The following is a 17,448-nucleotide window of genomic DNA, read 5'->3' as shown; positions in this document are numbered from 1 at the left end:
ATTAAATGAAACAATGGATATACTTGGTGCATGGTAGATGTTCAGTAGATCAGCAGCAGCAGCATCCAGCCATATATATCAGAAACCTTCAAATTATCTTTAATGCTTCCGCTTCTTTATTCACCATACTAAATCAACTTCCAAGTATTGTTGACTTTATCTTCAAAATGTCTCTCAGATTCATCTCTTCCTCTATTTTCACTGTTACAATGTATTTTAAACCCCTCATCTTTTCTTCATATTGCAATAGCCTCCAAAATATTTGTCTCCTCTCCAGTGCTACCAAAGTCATATTCTTAAAATGCAAGTTTAATCAAGTTACTCCTCTGCTTAAAAACCCTTTAGTGGCTCCTTATTTGCTGCTAACTCAGACCCAAATTCTTTAAGTTGATCTTCAGTTTTCTCCATATTCTGGCCCTGTCTTAACTTTCCAATTTCATCTTAGTCTATCTTTCCCTCAGCCACAGAAGAACTCAGTTGCCAAGCATGCTTCTGGACCTTTGTTCAAAGGATGTGTAGTAAGAATTCAACATTTAATTCAGACCAAAAACAGGCAGTCTGAACCACAGAACTGCATTTTACAAGTCAGTAAATACAAATTTCCTGAAACTTAATAGATGTGGTATAGAAAAGACATTTGGAGACTGCCATTTTCAATCTTTGGGTTATGCTTGTTTCCTCAATTTTGAAGGCTCTTCTCCCTGTCTATTTTCCATTTTGTCCACTCTGAGCTTATCTACACCTCATATTTAAAAAGCCAGAACAAAGGCTACCCGCTCTGTGAAGCTTTCCTAAGTCTTTCAGAAGAGTCAATAAATCCTGAAGAATGTAGTTAATGCATGCATTGTGGGTTTATCCAAGTATGCTTTGTATTATAGTTCATACTTGTGTTGCTCCTTAGACCACAGACTCCTTAAAGGCATGGATCATGTGGAGCCGAAAGAGAAATCTAGAGTTTATGTGTTTGTAGAACTAACAGGAACAGCCCCTCCCCACCACACACACCCCTAGGGTGTATATGAATAAATTAATATGCACGAGAACTCTTGTTGTTTGACTGAGAGAGAATTGGAAAAGTATTTGTGCAGGAGACTTGCAGGAAAAGAAACCAGAGGACTTTAGTGTTGCATCAGCATTAGAAAAGGGTCCTGGAAAGAGAAAATCCTGCATAGAGTTTAGCTAAGTATTTCCTAGTTCTCACACTAGATTCTATACCTTCACATGACCTCTGCTGAGCCTTGGTGACGATGCTTGTATTCATAGCAGCTTATGGGGTTTGAAGCCTGGACTGAATGGGACAATCATTTCTCCTATTTTCTCTGGATCTTCCCATCACAGAAAAAAGCCCTACCAACTCCAAGCAGGTTGTGGAGACTCAGCTTGAGTAAACAACAGGGTTCCAGAGTCACTGCGTCTTTCCATTTGGTCTAGTATCATTCTGCTTCTTTCTCTCTTTACGGCACTGGTTATAAACTGGGCTACGAGTCTCAGAGGCCAAGCTGAGAACGACGATAGAGGCTAAAGATCTAGCAGTGTTGTGTCACTATAAATCAGAGGCTGGGAAATGGAGAAGCATTTCACTGAAAAATAAAGGAGCAGTTCACGGGCTTTTTGCATACTGAACTCTAAGAAGATCATCTCATAGAGCTAAGTCTTTGGGTGATTTCCAAAGTATAAATAAAGCACAAGCCAGTTTAGGGGAGTTCCTCAGGAGAATCTCTAGACAGAACTGGCTGCCTAATGAAGGTCAGGTGCTGGCCTAGGCAGTGGGTGGAATCAGTTCTCAAGCAGGGTCAAAACCAAGTGGCTAGTCCAAAGATAACATGAAGGTGAGACAGGTCAGAAGGAGGTCACGAAACTGCTATCCGAGGGCTGAGGTAGGCCAGAGAAAGGGATCTTAGGGTAGGGTGTTTCAGGGTCAGCACTGACTAAAAGAAATTTATGAGCTGGACTCTGCTTTCATGCTGGGGGCTTCTGTTTTAACTTTCTTCAGAAAACTATGAGGGAAGAAGTCTGTTCCTTCAGAACATCCTCTTTAACTAAACAACTTTGCCCCTTTATCCCAGATACCAGAGTGGACTGGGCTTTTGTAGGCCATAAATAGTGAGAGGTATCGGTTGCTTTAAAACAGCCCTGGTGTTTCAGACACCAATTTTCACTTCCTCTATTAGAAACAGAGTTTTATATTTTATGATCTCTACCGAGAAAAAAATTTCTGTTTGAATGTTTATTTTATCTGCATTTCTCTTTTGAAAAACCTAAAAGTTATTTCTAAACTTCACATTGACCAAGTTGCTAAATAACACACTTCCTTTTTATTTTCCTCCTTTGGAGGGCTAAAGGAAGTGTTCATATTGACATCAAGATTCTATGAAATTCTCTTTCTTCCACTGGAATGGATTTATCTATAAGAGAAAAGGTGAATAGAGTGTTACTGAACATATCCATTGCCTTAGTGAGGCTTGGGATCTGGCATTCTGGCATAGAAAGTTGGTGAGCTGACCCCATCCACGAGGTTAAGACTGCCTGCCCCTTGTGTTGAAGGAGGTATAAATTATCACTGATGCTTTGCTGAGGAATGTGATAAAGGAATCTGTGCTGGGAAAACAGGGTACATAAACTTACGAAAAATATATGCTTGATAAACTTAAAGGAAAAGAGGAGAGTAGAAGAGAAAAAAATGTATTTACAAAATAAACAAATAAAAGAGAATAAGGGGATGATAAGGAAGTGAAAGGAGAAAGGATAGAATGGATAACTCTGCCTACCTCTGCTCAGCTTGGTTTTGTGATTAGTTTAGGCCAGTTATTTTCTGGGTAACAGGGTTGGATGGCTCAGGCCCATCGAGAAATCAGACTTACCGAGGAAGTACCACTGGACCAGAAAACATTTGTCCTCATGGGCAAATTGTCAGGGCTGTCACTGTGGTAGTAGAAACAATCACACATTAGCCTTATCTAGATCTAGGAGATGAGTATTCTTACACCTAGTGCCCACAGAAAATTCTGAAGGGTTCTCTATTCTCAGGTGCCATCCTCAAGATCAAGTGCCATGAAACATGGCAGAGGGGCCTCCGACCCTGCCTCCATTGCACAAAAAGCATCTTTTTTTCCTTTCAGTTTTATTGAGATGTAATTGACATACAGCACAATATAAGTTTAATCTGTACAGCATAATGACCTGACTTACATGTATTGTGAAATGATTACCACAATAAGTTTAGTTAACATCAATCATCTCATATAGAGATCCAAAAAAAGAATAAAAAATGCTTTTTTTTCTTGAGATGGTAATTCTTAGGATTTACTCTCTTAGTAACTTTCAAACATACCATATAACAGTGTTAAGGTATAGTCATCACATTGTGCATTATATCCACAGTACTTATTTACTTGTAAGTGAAAGTTTGTATTTTTTAAAGGATTTTACAATTTTTTTTTTTGAGGAAGATTAGCCCTGAGCTAACATCTGCCACCAATCCTCCTCTCTTTGCTGAGGAAGATTGGCCCTGAGCTAACATCTGTGCCCATCTTCCTCTACTTTATATGTGGGATGCCTGCCACAGCATGGCTTGATAAGCAGTGCATAGGTCCGTACCCAGGATGCGAACCAGCGGACGCTGGGCCGCCCAAGCAGAGCATGTGAACTTAACTGCTGCACCACTGGGCCAGCCCCAAAAGTTTGTATTTTTTTGATCATCTTCATCGAATTCTTCCACCCCCCACCCCTTGCTGCTGGTAACCAAATATCTGATATATTTTTCTATGAGTTTGATGAGGCTTTTTGTTTGTTTTGTTTTTCAGATTCTACATATAAGTGAGGTCATACAATATTTGTCTTTCTCTATCTGACATATTTCACTTAGCATAATACCTTTAAGATCCATCTATGTTGGCACAAATGGCAGGATTTCCTTCATTTTTATGGCTGAATAGTATTCCATTGTGTATGCATACCACATTTTCTTTATCCACACATCTGTTGCTGGACACTCAGGTTGTTTTTATGTCTTGGCTATTGTAAATAATACTGCAAGGAACATGGTGGTGCACATATCTCTTTGACATAGTCATTTTGTTTCATTTGGATATATAGCCACAAGTGGAATCACTGGATCATATGGTAGTTCTACTTGTAATGTTTTGAGGAACTTTCATACTGTTTTCCTTAGTGGCTGCACCAATTTACTATCTCACTAAGAATGTACAAGTGTTCTCTTTTTTTCCACATTCTTGTGGGCATTTGTTATCTCTTGTATTCATGATTATAGCCATTCTAATAGGCATGAGATGATATATCATTGTGGTTTTGATTTAGATTTCCCTAATGATTAGAGATGTTGAGCAACTTTTCATGTACATATTGACCTTTTGTATATCTTCTTTAGAAAAAGGTCTATTCAGGTCTTTTTCCCATTTTTTAATTGGATTAATTGGCTATTTTGCTATTGAGTTATATGAGTTCTTTATACATATTGGATATGATTTTCAAATCTTTTTTTCTATTCCATAGGTTGCCTTTTCATTTTGTTGATTATTTCTTTTGCTGTGCAGAAGATTTTTAGTTTGATGTAGTCCCATGTGTTTATTTTTTATTTTGTTGCTTGTGCTTTAGGCATCATACCCAAAAATCATTGCCAAGACTCACGTCCAGGAGCTTTTTGTATAGGTTTTCTTCTAGGAGTTTTCTGGTTTCAGATGTTAAACTTAAGTCTTTAATCCATTTCAGTTTGATTTTTACAAGTGATGTTAAAGAGGGGTTTAGTTTCATTCTTTTACATTTGAGTATCCGACTTTCTCAGCACCATTTATTGTGATTGTATTTTCTCTATTGAGTATTACTTGGCTCCCTTGACAAATATTAATTGACCATACATGCATGGGTTTATTTCTGGGCTCTTGATTCTGTTCTATTGGTGTAGGTGTCTGTTTAATGCCAGGCCCATACTGTTTTGATTACTATAGTTTTAAAATATAGATGAAGATAAGGAAGCATGATGCTTCTCTCTTTGTTCTTCTACCTCAGGATTGCTTTGGCTATTTGGGGTCTTGTGGCTCCATACGAATTTTAAGATGATTTCTTTTACTTCTGAAAAAATGCTATTGGAACCTTAATGGGAATTGCATTGAATCTATAGATGGCTTTGGGTATTATAGACATTTTAAGAATATTAATTCTTCCAGTTCCTGAAGTCAGGATACCTTTCCATTTATTTGTGTCTTCTTTGATTTCTTTCACCATTGTTTTGTTGTTAACAGTGCAGAGATCTTTCACCTCATAAATTTATATCCAAGTGTTTTATTCTTATTGATGCTATTGTAAATGGGATTGTTTTCTTTATTTACTTTTCAGATAATTTGTTGTTAGTGTATAAAAACGCTACTGATTTTTGTATGTTGATATTGTGAGAAGGATTGGCGTTAACTCTTCATTAAATGTTTGGTGAAATTCATCAATGAAGCTATTCAGTCCTGGGCTTTTCTTTGTTGGGATATTTTTGATTATTGACTCTATCTTCTTACTAGTAACTTCTCTGTTCCTATTTTCTATTTCTCTTTTTCAGTTTTGGTAGGTTGTATGCTTCTAAGAATTTTTCCATTTCTTTTAGGTTGTTCAGTTTGTTGCCATAGAGTTGTTCATAGTAGCCTCTTATGATCCTTTGTGTTTCTGTGGTATCAGTTGTAATGTCTTCTCTTTTATCTATAATTTGCTCATTTGGGCCCTCTGTCTTTTTTTCTTTGTTAGTCTAGCTAAGAGTTTGTCAATTATTTTTTCTTTTCGAAGAACCATCCCTTAGATTTTTCAATCTTTACTATTGTTTTCCTTTTCTCTATTTCATTTATTTCTACTCTAATCTTTATTATTTCCCTCCTTTTTGCTAACTTTGGGCTCAGTTTTTTCTATGTCTAGATCCTAGAGTTATAGAGTTAGGGTGTTTGACATTTTTCTTGTTTCTTAATGTAGGCATTTATTGCTATAAACTTCCTTGTTAGAAATAGTTTTGCTGCATACCATAAGTTTTGATATGTTATATTTCCATTTTCATTTGTCTCAACATATTTTTTTAAATTTTCCCTTTAATTTGTCCTTTGATTCATTCATTCTTCAGAAGAAGATTGCTTGCTTTCCATGTTCTTGTGAGTTTTCCAGTTTTGCTCTTGTTATTGATTTCTAGCTTCAAGCCAGTCAGAGAAGATACTTGATATGATGTCAATCTTCTTGAATTTGCTAAGACTTGTTTTGTGACCTAACATGTGGTCTGTACTAGAAAATGTTCCACGTGTGCTTGAGAAGAATGTGTATTCTACTGTTGGTGGGTCAAATATTCTGTATATGCCTGTTAGATCCATTAGGTCTATAATGTTCAAATTCACTGTTTCCTTATTGATTCTCTGTCTGCAGGATCTATCCATTGTTGAATGTAGGGTATTAAAGTCCCCAATTATTATTATAGTGCTGTTTATATCTCCCTTTATTTCTGTTTGTTTTTGTTTTAAGTATTTCGATCCTCTAATTTTGGGTGCAAAAATATTTCCAGTTGTTATATCTTCTTGCTGGATTGATCCCTTTATCATTATGTAATGACTTTGTCTCTTTTTACCACTTTTAGTTTAAAGTCTATTTGTCTGACATAACTACCCCTAGTTTGTTTGTTTGGTTTTGGTTACCATTTGCTTTAAGTATCTTTTTCCATTCATTCACTTTCAGTCTATGTGTGTGTTTAAAACTAAAGTGAGTCCCTTGTAGCCAGCATATTGTTGGATCTTGTTTTTTTATCAATTCAGCCAGTTTAGGTCTTTTGATTACAGAATATAATTAATTTACATTTAAAGTAATTACTGATAGGTAAGGACTTACTATTTCCATGTTGTTGTTTTGTTTTGTGGATCCATAATTCCTTGTTTCTTATCCTGCTGTCTTTTTTCGTGATTTGATATCTTTTGATAGCAATATGCTTTTGCTTTTTTCTCATGTTCTTTTGTATAGTTACTACAGGTTTTTTCCTTGTGGCTTCCACGAGGCTTACATAATATATGTTAAAATTATAACACTCTATTTTACACTGATAACAACTTAACGTTGATAGCATTTTTAAGCTTTACACTTTTACATCTCATCTCCCTCATTTTTTAGGTTACTGATGTTACAATTTATATAATTTTATATGTTGTATCCAATAACTGATTACTGGAGTTATGGTTATTTTTAATACATTTGTTTTTTAACTTTTAGACTATAGTAGAAAATGAATTATGCACCACCAGTTCCATTTTACAAAATCTGACTTTGGCTATATATTTACCATTAGCAATATGTTTTACGCTACTTTTATATGCTTTTATGATATTAATTCGCATCCTTTTACTTCTACTCAAAGAACTCACTTTAACATTTCTTGTAAGGCAGGTCTAGTGGTGATGAACTGCCTTAGCTTTTGTTTGTTTGGTTAAGTCTTCATCTATCCTTCCATTCTGAATGGCAGCGTTACCAGGTATAGAAATCTTGACTGTTTTCCTATTTTAATATTTTGAATATATCATCCCATTCTCTCCTGGCTTGCATAGTTTCTGCTGAGAAATTCACTTATAGTCTTATTGGGGTGGGGGGCGGTCATTGTATGTAACTTGTCTCTTTTTTTCTTGCTGCTTGCAAAATTCTTTGTTTCTATTTGACTTTTGACTATTTAATTATAATGTGTCTCAGTGTAGCCCTATTTGGTTTCAAACAATTTTTAGTCTTTTAGGCCTCATATCTGGATGCCCACTTCTCTCCCCAGGCTTGGGATGTTTTGACCATTATTGCTTTAAATATACTTTCTGTCCCATTTTCTTTCTCTTTTCCTTCCTGGAGTCTCATACTGTGGATATTGTTTATTGTAATTGTGTCCCATATGTTCATAGACTTGCTTCACTCTTTTTCATTCTTTTTTCTTTTTTCTCCTCTGTCTGCATAATTTCAAATGCTCTGTGTTCTAGGTCACTGATTCTTTCTTTTACATAATTGAGTCTGCACAGTTGAGTCTGCTGTTAAAGCTCTCTATTGAATTCTTTAGTTCAGTCATTGTATTTTTTTTCTTTTGTTGAGGAAGATTGGCCCTGAGCTAACATTTGGTACCAATCTTCCTCTTTTCGCTTGAGGGAGATTGTCACTGAGTTAACATCTGTGCTAATCTTCCTCTATTTTGTATGTTGTACGCCGCAACAGCATGGCTTGATGAGTGGTGTGTAGATCTGCACCCAGGATCCAAACCCATGAACTCTGGGCCACCAAAGCAGAGTGTGTGAACTTAACCGCTATGCCACTGAGCCAACCCCTAGTCATCGTATTTTTCAGCTCTAGGTTTTCTGTTTGTTTGGGCTTTTAAATAATTTGTATTTCTTTGTTGAACTTCTCTTTGGATTCATGCATTGTTTTCCTAATTTTCTTTATTTGTCTATGTGTTCTTACAGTTCACCAAACTTCTTTAAGAGGATTATTCTGAATTCTTTGTCTAGCAGTTCATAGATTTCCATTTCTTTAGGGTCAGTTATTGGAGATTTATTACTTTCCTTTGGTGGTATCATGTTTTTCATTATCCTTGATTCCTTACATTGGTGTCTGTGCATTTGAGTAAGCATTCTCCTTTTCCAGGACTTATAGGTTCACTTTAGAAGAGAGAGTTCCACCAGTTCACTTGGCTTGGGGTTCTGGATGTGTCAGCTGATAGTGTCCTTGGGCATGTGGGACTTGCTACAGGGTCTAATTCTGGGTAAGTCCATAGCCTGTGCTCTGAGGTCAGGGGATGCTACTGGCTGAGAAGAGTTGGATAGGAATGCTGGCTTAGTTCCCTGTCTAAGAAAGGCTGTAGGATGGGTTCTGCAAGTGCTAGGTTCTCTGGTCAGGCTTCCTATGTGGTTGGGACTGGGTGCTATACTCAGCAATACGTGTGGCTATAAATTAGCTTCCCTGCCCTGGTGCAGCAGTAGAATGGGCCCCAAGGCCTGAATCACTCATTGTTGGGGAATCAAATCAGGCAAGACTGCACACTGAACTCCCTTGCCAGATGGGGCCACCAGTTTTGCTCTGCACACAGGCAGTGCCGCCAACCATGATCTCTGCTCAAGTGTTGCTGGGTTATGTAGCTTCTCAGGTGCTCAGGCAATGTTTCCTGGTCAAGCAGGACTGGGAGCTATGGTCAGTAGTGATTATGGCTATGAATTAGCTCCCCCACCTAGGTGGAGTGGGAGAACCAGCTCCAAATAACTTCTCAGGTATTCCAGCAAGGCTTTTTGTTTGAGTGGGGCTGGGATCTATACTCATCAGTGGATGGGGCTATAAATTAGCTTCTATGCCTGGGCAGAGTGAGAGACCCAGCTGCAAGGCTGGCAAGGCTCTTTATGGTCTTGACTCAAGCCAACCTGCACCTCATGTTCCCTGACCAAACGGGGCCACTGACTTTGCTCTGTGGATGATCAGCTCTGCCTGATGGGCTCTCAGCTTAAGCATTGCTGAGCTAGCAGCTTCTAAACTGTTCTGGTAAATCTTTCTGGTTGGGTTGGAATGGGAGCTGCACTCAGCAACGGACAGGGTTGTGACTTAGCTCCCCTGCCTGGGTGGAGGGGCAGACCAGGCTCCAGTGCCAATAAGTTTCTGTTTGAGGTTCCAAATGATGCAGGTCTGTGCCCTGCCAAGTTCTCTGGTTAGATCATGCCACCATCTTGGCTGTGCAGATGGGCAAAGCCATTGGTTGGGATTAATACTTGGGTGCTACAGATGAGAACTCTGTCTGCTGAGATCTGAACACTGGTTGTTGCACATCTATCTCCACTTCTCTGTGACAGTCTGATTCTCAGTGGTCAGTCCCCACAAATTCTGCCATTATTCCCATGAGGTGAGACCATAGTGGGGCTCCCAAGGAAAGACCCACAATATGGTGGAGCTGGATATCAACCCTGGGCTCTCTTTTCCCACTGGAGGAACCATAGGCTCAGTGAAGATCTCTGGTGTGGCGCTGTGCTGGCATGGGGGAGAGGCAATGTTGTCAGTAAGCAGCCACTTCTCTTCCCCTTCTAATGTGGCCCATCTCAGTCTCTGTGTTGCAAGAGGGTGTTTCAACTTCACCCCCATGTTCTAGGATTTTCTCATTGTTGTCTTGTCTATGAATAGTTACTAGTTGTTCTTCTTGCGATGGGGAGTCAGATCAGGAATGACCTATGTCACCATCTTGGTGATGTCACTCCCCAAGAGACATTTATATAAGCCAGACATCCAAGGTAAATATTGTAGAGCACTGGATGGGAGGGATTTCAGTCTGTGGAGCCTAAGCTTAAAACTCCATGTGGAAAATTTTCTGTCACTGTGTCAGCTAACATGATTATACAAGGGAGGACATAAAGTTCATGCATACAGGTTGTGACAGTGTAGTTCTACACTGCTGCATCTAAGAAACCCAGACCTTCTCCTTCATCAAGAAAACTCAACCTAATGGCAGTCTTCTCATTGCTATTTAAAGAGAATGATAAATAGACAGACTGAAACAAGTACTCCATCTACCTCCTTTCCCTGACTCGATGGCTAAACATTTTGTTCCAGCAGTTCCTTCATTACAAGAGCATGAGAGTTAATCACTTTGCAGCTAAGAAAGGAGGCCCCAAAGTTAAACTCATGTCTTCGAGTTAATGTGTTTATAAAGAAAGAGGAGAACTAAAAAATGAAGTAGAACTTCAACTCAAGGCCTTTACGTTCCTCCTGGGATAGTGGCTGATTTCACATGCTGGATTTTAATGAAATGACATTATTTCATTTGAAATTAAGTGGAGATGTCCTTTTCTTCAATTCTCCCCAGATCATTTATCACTCACGGGGTTCATTCATTTATGTAGCTCATTTTACCCCTTGATTAACTTTGATAAAATCGTCTTGATTTTCATAACATGCATAGCAGTGACAGGGTTTCAATATACTAAAAATAAGTTGACCTTTCACAAAGCAGCATGGGTTAAATAAGGAATGGGGCAGCAAAAGTGATTTTGAAAAAGCAAGAATGTTTGCAGTGTTTGGGAGAACCAATAAGTCAAACAGTCTCACTGTAGGAGATCCATCAAAGATAATAATGAGCAACATTTTCTGGTTTAGTACCTAACTGCGAAGAGGGAATCTAGAATGCCAGACCAAGTTTAGACTTCACCCAAAATGTAATAAAGATCTTTAAAGGTTTTTGAGCAGTGGATGACTTGAAAGTAGTAGTGTTTCGGGAAAAAATTATCACAAAAGCAGGGATATATAGAGTGCTTGAGAAGGAAATGACACAGATGGTAGAGAAATTAGGGAGGCTATTGCAATGGTCCAGGCAAATGGCAACGGGGGACTGAATTAGAGTGATGTCAGTGGGGATGAATTAGAGGAGAAAGATAGAATGTTCATGATGAAAGAAATCTTAACAAGACCTGTGGGCTGAGATGTACTTTTCTGAATGTACTCATAAAATTGATGACCCCTCACATCTGAGGTTCATGAGATAATTCCTTAGGGCTCAGTTAACATGGACATAAGCACCATACAGGAAGAGCCATAGGTGAAAATTAACTGTTCAAATTAATTGAAAGGAGCTGGAAAACCCCCAATCTCTTTGAGTCAATTATGAGGTTGTGCAAGTAACTTCTTTGGTTATTACCAACAAAAAAATGAACTAAATTGTTAAGTAGGGACTTTTTCTGTTAATTTTTGATGTGTCTGACAGGGTTGCCCTATTTTTGCTAAAGAGAGTTTCTAGCTTAAGTTATCATATAAACTTCTTTTGCAAGAGAGAAATAAGAACATAGTCATTAGAAGAGCTTACAGTGTATACATTCAAAGAGAAGAATTAATCTGGGAAACAGATGAAGCAACACATTGGAGGTCTATTGTGATGTGCCTAAGTGCACATAGCCCTTCCAAAGTTATAGCTGATGCTGTCAGGAACTACAATATAACTAGTAAATAATAATTGGAATATTTATGTCCATAACAGAGTCACCTGTCCAAAAGAAAGGATGTAGATCAGCTCATGTATTTCTGTAGGGCAATAACTAGCCATCCACCATCTGAGAATAACTTCTTTCTACCTTCTTTGATGTTACTTGGATTCTTGAACTAACTATGGCTTCCTCTCATTTTTTAGCATTCAATTTCATTCCATTCTCCATCAATCACATAATATTCTTTATTAAGGAGCTACCATGTGCCCAGCCCTGTGCATCATAAAGAAAAAAACATTACAGCAAATATGTGAAGTTAGAGCCTGTCCTGTTTCATGGTTACCTTACTGGCTGAAGGATTCTGGATTATCTGTTGCATTCTCTTGCCATTTTTCACATGTAAACTATCTGCCTTGGAGGTCTACAGGGATCTTACTTCCAACCAGTTAGGATAAAAAAATGGGTTTCAGCTCAGGGCTAATTGCAGAGGAAGTCATCATCTAAGTATGTGGCATTTGATCTTCTTACTTAAAAAATAGTCATTCCTCAAATACCAAATGAGAGCGATTGAACAAATATAGATAAATTTTATCCAAGTGGTCAAACCAACCTGTAAATAGACATAAACCTGTAAAAAGATCACACCCCAAAGCCAGAAACATCTGGTTTGGGAGATCATCCTTCATTTTGAATCATACCTTCTTCCTTTACATCAACATGAGCTGGGCCAATGTTAGCTAGAATATTCTTAATGCTCTACTTTCTTTGGGACAAGATTCAGTCTGTCACCCTGTATTAAAAGCAGCTTAGCTGGAAATGTGAATAATCTCTTTAACTCTTATCCTGCCAATAAATATATATTAAAACTGAATTGATATTATATATAAATATATGTTTTTCATATATATATATATTTTTCTTTTTTTGGTGAGGAAGATTATCCCTGAGCTAACATCCACTGCCAATCCTTCTCTTTTTGCTAAGGAAGACTGGCCCTGAGCTAACATCTGTGCCCATCTTCCTCTATTTTATATATGGGATGCCTGCCACAGCATGGTTTGTTAAGGAGCGCATAGGTCCACGCCCAGCATCCGAACCTGCAAGCCCTGGGCCACTGAAGTGGAGCTCACAAATTTAACCACTACACCACTTGGCTGGCCCCTTACATATAGATTTTTCATATATACATTTTATACAAAGATAGCCAATAAGCACATGAAATGATGCTCAACATCATTAACCTTGAGGGAAATGCAAACAAAAATCACAGTGAGATTTTGCTTCAACTAAATAGTATGGCAAGATATACATACGTATTTTTTTAAACAGAAAAATAGGAAGTGTTGGGGGAGATGTGGAGAAGTTGGAACACTCACACACTGCTGGTGGGGATGCAAAATGGTGTGGTCACTTTGCAAAATAGTCTGGCAGTTCCTAAAAATGCTAAACCAGTAGTCACAATGTGATCCAGGAATTCCGATACTAGATATATACCTAAGAGAATTGAAAACGTATATTCACACAGAAACTTGTGTATGCAAATTCATAGTAGTGTTATTTATAACAGACAGAAAGTGGAAACAACCGAAAAGTTCAGCAACTGATGAATGGATAAATAAAATATAGCACATCATTACAATGGAATCTTATTAAGCCATAAAAAGGAATGAAGTATCGATACATTGTATGACATGGATGGACCTTGAAAACATTATGCTAAGAGACCAGTCACAAAAGACCACTGTATTGGTCAGGGTTCTCCAGAGAAGCAGAGCCAACAGGATATGTCTGAATACACAGAAATAGATTTATTTTAAGGAATTGGCTTATGTGATTGTGGAGGTTTGGTAAGTCCAAAATCTGCAATGCAGGCCAGGAGACTGGAGATCTAGGAAAGAGTTATAGTTTGAACCCAAAGACAGTCTGCTGGCAGAAATCCTTCATGCTCAAGAGAGGTCAGTTTGTGTTCTATTAAGGTCGTCAACTGAGTGGATGAGGCCTACTCACTTTATGGAGGGTAATTGGCAACTTGCCCTGCTCCCACCTACCAACTCAAGTCAATGCAGTCTTTCCAAAAGAAAAGCAAAACAGTGCAACTGCACTTGATACAACCAGCTTGGAGAGTAGTAGGTTTCTAATTTGAGGTAGTTCAAATGAATCCTGATTTTGCAAACTGGCTGTCATACTTCCTGAAATTCCACTATTGGGCGTTACTGCTTTGGATTAAGGCATTGCTATATTTACAAGTTGTTTGGGAATACAAATTCTCATCAGTCACTGCCCCTTTTTTCTTCTGGTATCCTCCATCTTTTGCACCATGAACTCTTTTTTTCTCCTTCTGTTTTCAAATAGACTCAGGGCTCCTTTATGTAAAACAAACTGACAAACTGTTAGCAAAATCTGTGCTTGACTTTTTACGTTCGTGACCAGTTTCTCACCTTCCTTTCCTAGTTAGACTTATAGACCCCATGGTTCACACTTTTCTTTACTTTCTAATCAATCTTTTCCTTTCTTTTTGCAATCTAGCTTCTTCCTTCCTTTTCCATACTTTCCCTCTACCCCATCGTTCCACCACTCCTTCCAACCTGTTCTCTCCACTGACTCTAATAACTTTCCTTTGTTACAGGAAAAAAAGTTTGCTATTTGAATATACTCTCAAAAGTTAAATATACTCTCATTCTCCTTGATTTTTGAAATTTTTAACATTTTTGACACTATTCATTCGTTTAATAAATATATATTCATTGCCAGACATTTTCCTCCCTACTAAAAGATCTTTCTTTTTCTTTTTTTTTGTTTCTTTCTTGCATTATGTTTTTAATTTTTTCAACTTTATTGAGATATAATATTGGGTAGCTTTGAGGTATATAATGTGCTGATTGGATACATTTATATATTGCAGTGCAATTACCACTGTAGCATTAGCCATCATCATGTCACATAATTACCATTTCTTTGTTGTTGTGAGAATATCTAAGATCTGCTATCTTAGAAACTTTCAAGTATATACTACAATATTGTTATCTATTATAATACTGTGCATTAGATGCTCAGAACGTATTCATCTTATAATTGGAAGTTTATACTCTTTGACCAATATTTCTCTCATTTCCCCCACTCTCCAGCCCCTGGTAACTTACCACCACTCTAGTCTCTTTATACAAGTTTGGCTTTTTTAGATTCCACATATAAGTGAGATCACACAATATTTGTCTATCTCTGCCTGACTTATTTTACTTAGCATAATGTCCTCAAGGATCATCCATGTTGTAACAAATGGCAGGATTTTATTCCTTCTTATGGCTGTATAATACTCCATGGTGTATATATATACATCTTGTTTATTCATTCATCCATTGATGGACACGTAGGTTGTTTCCAAATCTTGGCTATTATAGATAATGCTGCAATGAACATGGGAGTGCAGATATCTCCTCAAACTCCTGTTTTCCTTTTCTGTGGATATATACTTAGAAGTGAAATTGCTGGATCATATGATAGTTCTATTTTCAATTTTTGAGGAACCTCCATACTGTTTTCCATGGGGACTGCACAAATTGACATTCCCACCAACAGTGCACGAGGATTCACTTTTCTCCACATTCTCACCGACACTTGTTATATCTTGTCTTTTTGATAATAGACATTCAAACAGGTGTCAGCTGATTTGTATTTACATTTTCCTGATGATAAGTGATGTTGTGCATCTTTTCATGTATGTGTTGGCCAAGTGTACGTCTTCTTTAGAAAAATGTCTATTCAGTTTCTCTGCCCATTTTTTAATCAGATTGTTTGGGTTTTTTGTTGTTGAATTGGATGATTTCTTTGCATATTTTGAATATTAAACCCTTACCTGATAGAGGGCTTGCAAATATTTTCTCCCATTCCGCATGCTGCCTTTTCATTTTGTCCACTGACTCTTTCTCTGTGCTAAAGCTTTTTAGTTTGATGTAGTCCCACTTATTTATTTTTTCCCTTGTTTCTTGTGTTTTTGGTGCCATAACCAAAAAGATCATTGCCAAGACCTACATCAAAGAGTTTTTTTCCTATGTTTTCTTCTGGGAGTTTTACAGTTTCAGGTCTTATATTTAAGTCTATAATCCATTTTAAGTTAACTTTTGTGAGTGGTGTAAGATAAGGGTCTGATTTATTTTTCTGCATGTGGTTATCTAGTTTTCCTGACAACATTTATTGAAGAGACTATCCTTTCCCCCACTGAGTATTTTTGGCTCCCTTGTCAAATAGTAGTTGACCATATAAACAGGGGTCCACTTCTGAGTTCTCAATTCAGTTCTATCGGTCTGTATGCCTTATGTTGTGCTGGTACAATACTTTTTTGATTACTATAGATTTTTACTGTGGTTTGAAATCAAAAAGTGTGATGTCTCCAGCTTCATTCTTCTTTATGATTGCTTTAGCTATTCAGAGTCTTTTGTAGTTCCATGAAAATTTTAGTATTGTTCTTTTCTACTTCTGTGAAAAATGCCATTGGAATTTTGATAAAGATTGCATTGAATCTATAGATGGCTTTGAGTAACATGGACGTTTTAACAATATTAATTGTTCCAATCCATAAACACAGGATATCATTCCATCTATTTATGTCTTCAGTTTCTTTCATCAATGCCTTATAGTTTTCAGCATAAGGATTGTTCATCTCCTAGGTTAAATTTAATAGAAGTGTTTTATTGTTTTTGATGCTGTCGTGAATGGGATTACTGTTTTTCTTTTTCAGATTTGTTGTTAGTATACAGAAATGCAACTGATTTCTGTATGTTGATTTTGTATTCTGCATCTTTAATAAATTGTGTATTTGTTAACAAATTGTAGTAGCTATAGTTATTTTTGATACTCTTGTCCTTTAACCTTTATATTATAGTTAAGTGATAAACACACCATCATATTTCAGTATTAGAGTTTTTGGAATTTGGCTAAGTATTTGCCTTTACCAGTGTGTTGTATATTTTCATATTACTAGTTATCATCCTTTCATTTCAACTTGAACAGCTCCTTTTCCTATAAGGCAGGTCTACTGGTAATAAATTTCCTCAGCTTTTTCTTTTTGGCCTGGGAAAGTCTTTATTTCTCCTTCATTTCTGAAGGACAACTTTTCCAGAGAGTATTCTTGGTTGGCAATTTTTTCTGTCAGCATTTGAATATATCATCCCACTCTTTCCTGGCCTGTAAGTTTTCTGCTGAATAATCTACTAATGATCCAATGAGGGGTTTTTTGTAAATTACAATCTTCTTTTCTCTTTCTGTCTTTAAGATCCACTCTTTCCCTTTGATTTGTGGCCATTTTAAATAAGGTATCCTGGAGTAGATCATTTTGGATTGATATAATGGCATGATCTATTAGCTTCATGAAACTGGATGTCAAAATGTCTCCCCAGGTTTGGGAAGTCTTCAGCCATTATTTCTTTAAATAAGCTTTCTGCCCTTTTCCTCTTGATTTTCCTGGAACTCCAACAATTCGGATATTGGAATTTTTGATAAATCACATAAATCACAT

At 37.3% G+C, this 17,448-nt stretch overlaps 1 long non-coding RNA gene across 3 annotated transcripts in view; it reads right to left on the bottom strand.

The window, feature by feature from the left end:
• LOC103561873 (uncharacterized) overlaps window positions 1-17,448 on the bottom strand; it is a 105,509-nt gene that overhangs the window by 11,170 nt on the left and 76,891 nt on the right. For 2 of the 3 annotated variants that reach the window (XR_547552.2, XR_011536255.1), the window contains one exon: window positions 2,862-2,922. The exons of the other annotated variant lie outside the window; for it this stretch is intronic. This is a non-coding gene — a long non-coding RNA (uncharacterized lncRNA). The remainder of the gene's footprint in view (window positions 1-2,861; window positions 2,923-17,448) is intronic. 3 annotated transcript variants of the gene reach the window in all.

This window comes from Equus przewalskii, chromosome X, assembly GCF_037783145.1.
Source record: "Equus przewalskii isolate Varuska chromosome X, EquPr2, whole genome shotgun sequence".
Lineage (NCBI taxonomy): Eukaryota > Metazoa > Chordata > Mammalia > Perissodactyla > Equidae > Equus > Equus przewalskii.
This window is presented reverse-complemented; position numbering and strand designations above follow the sequence as displayed.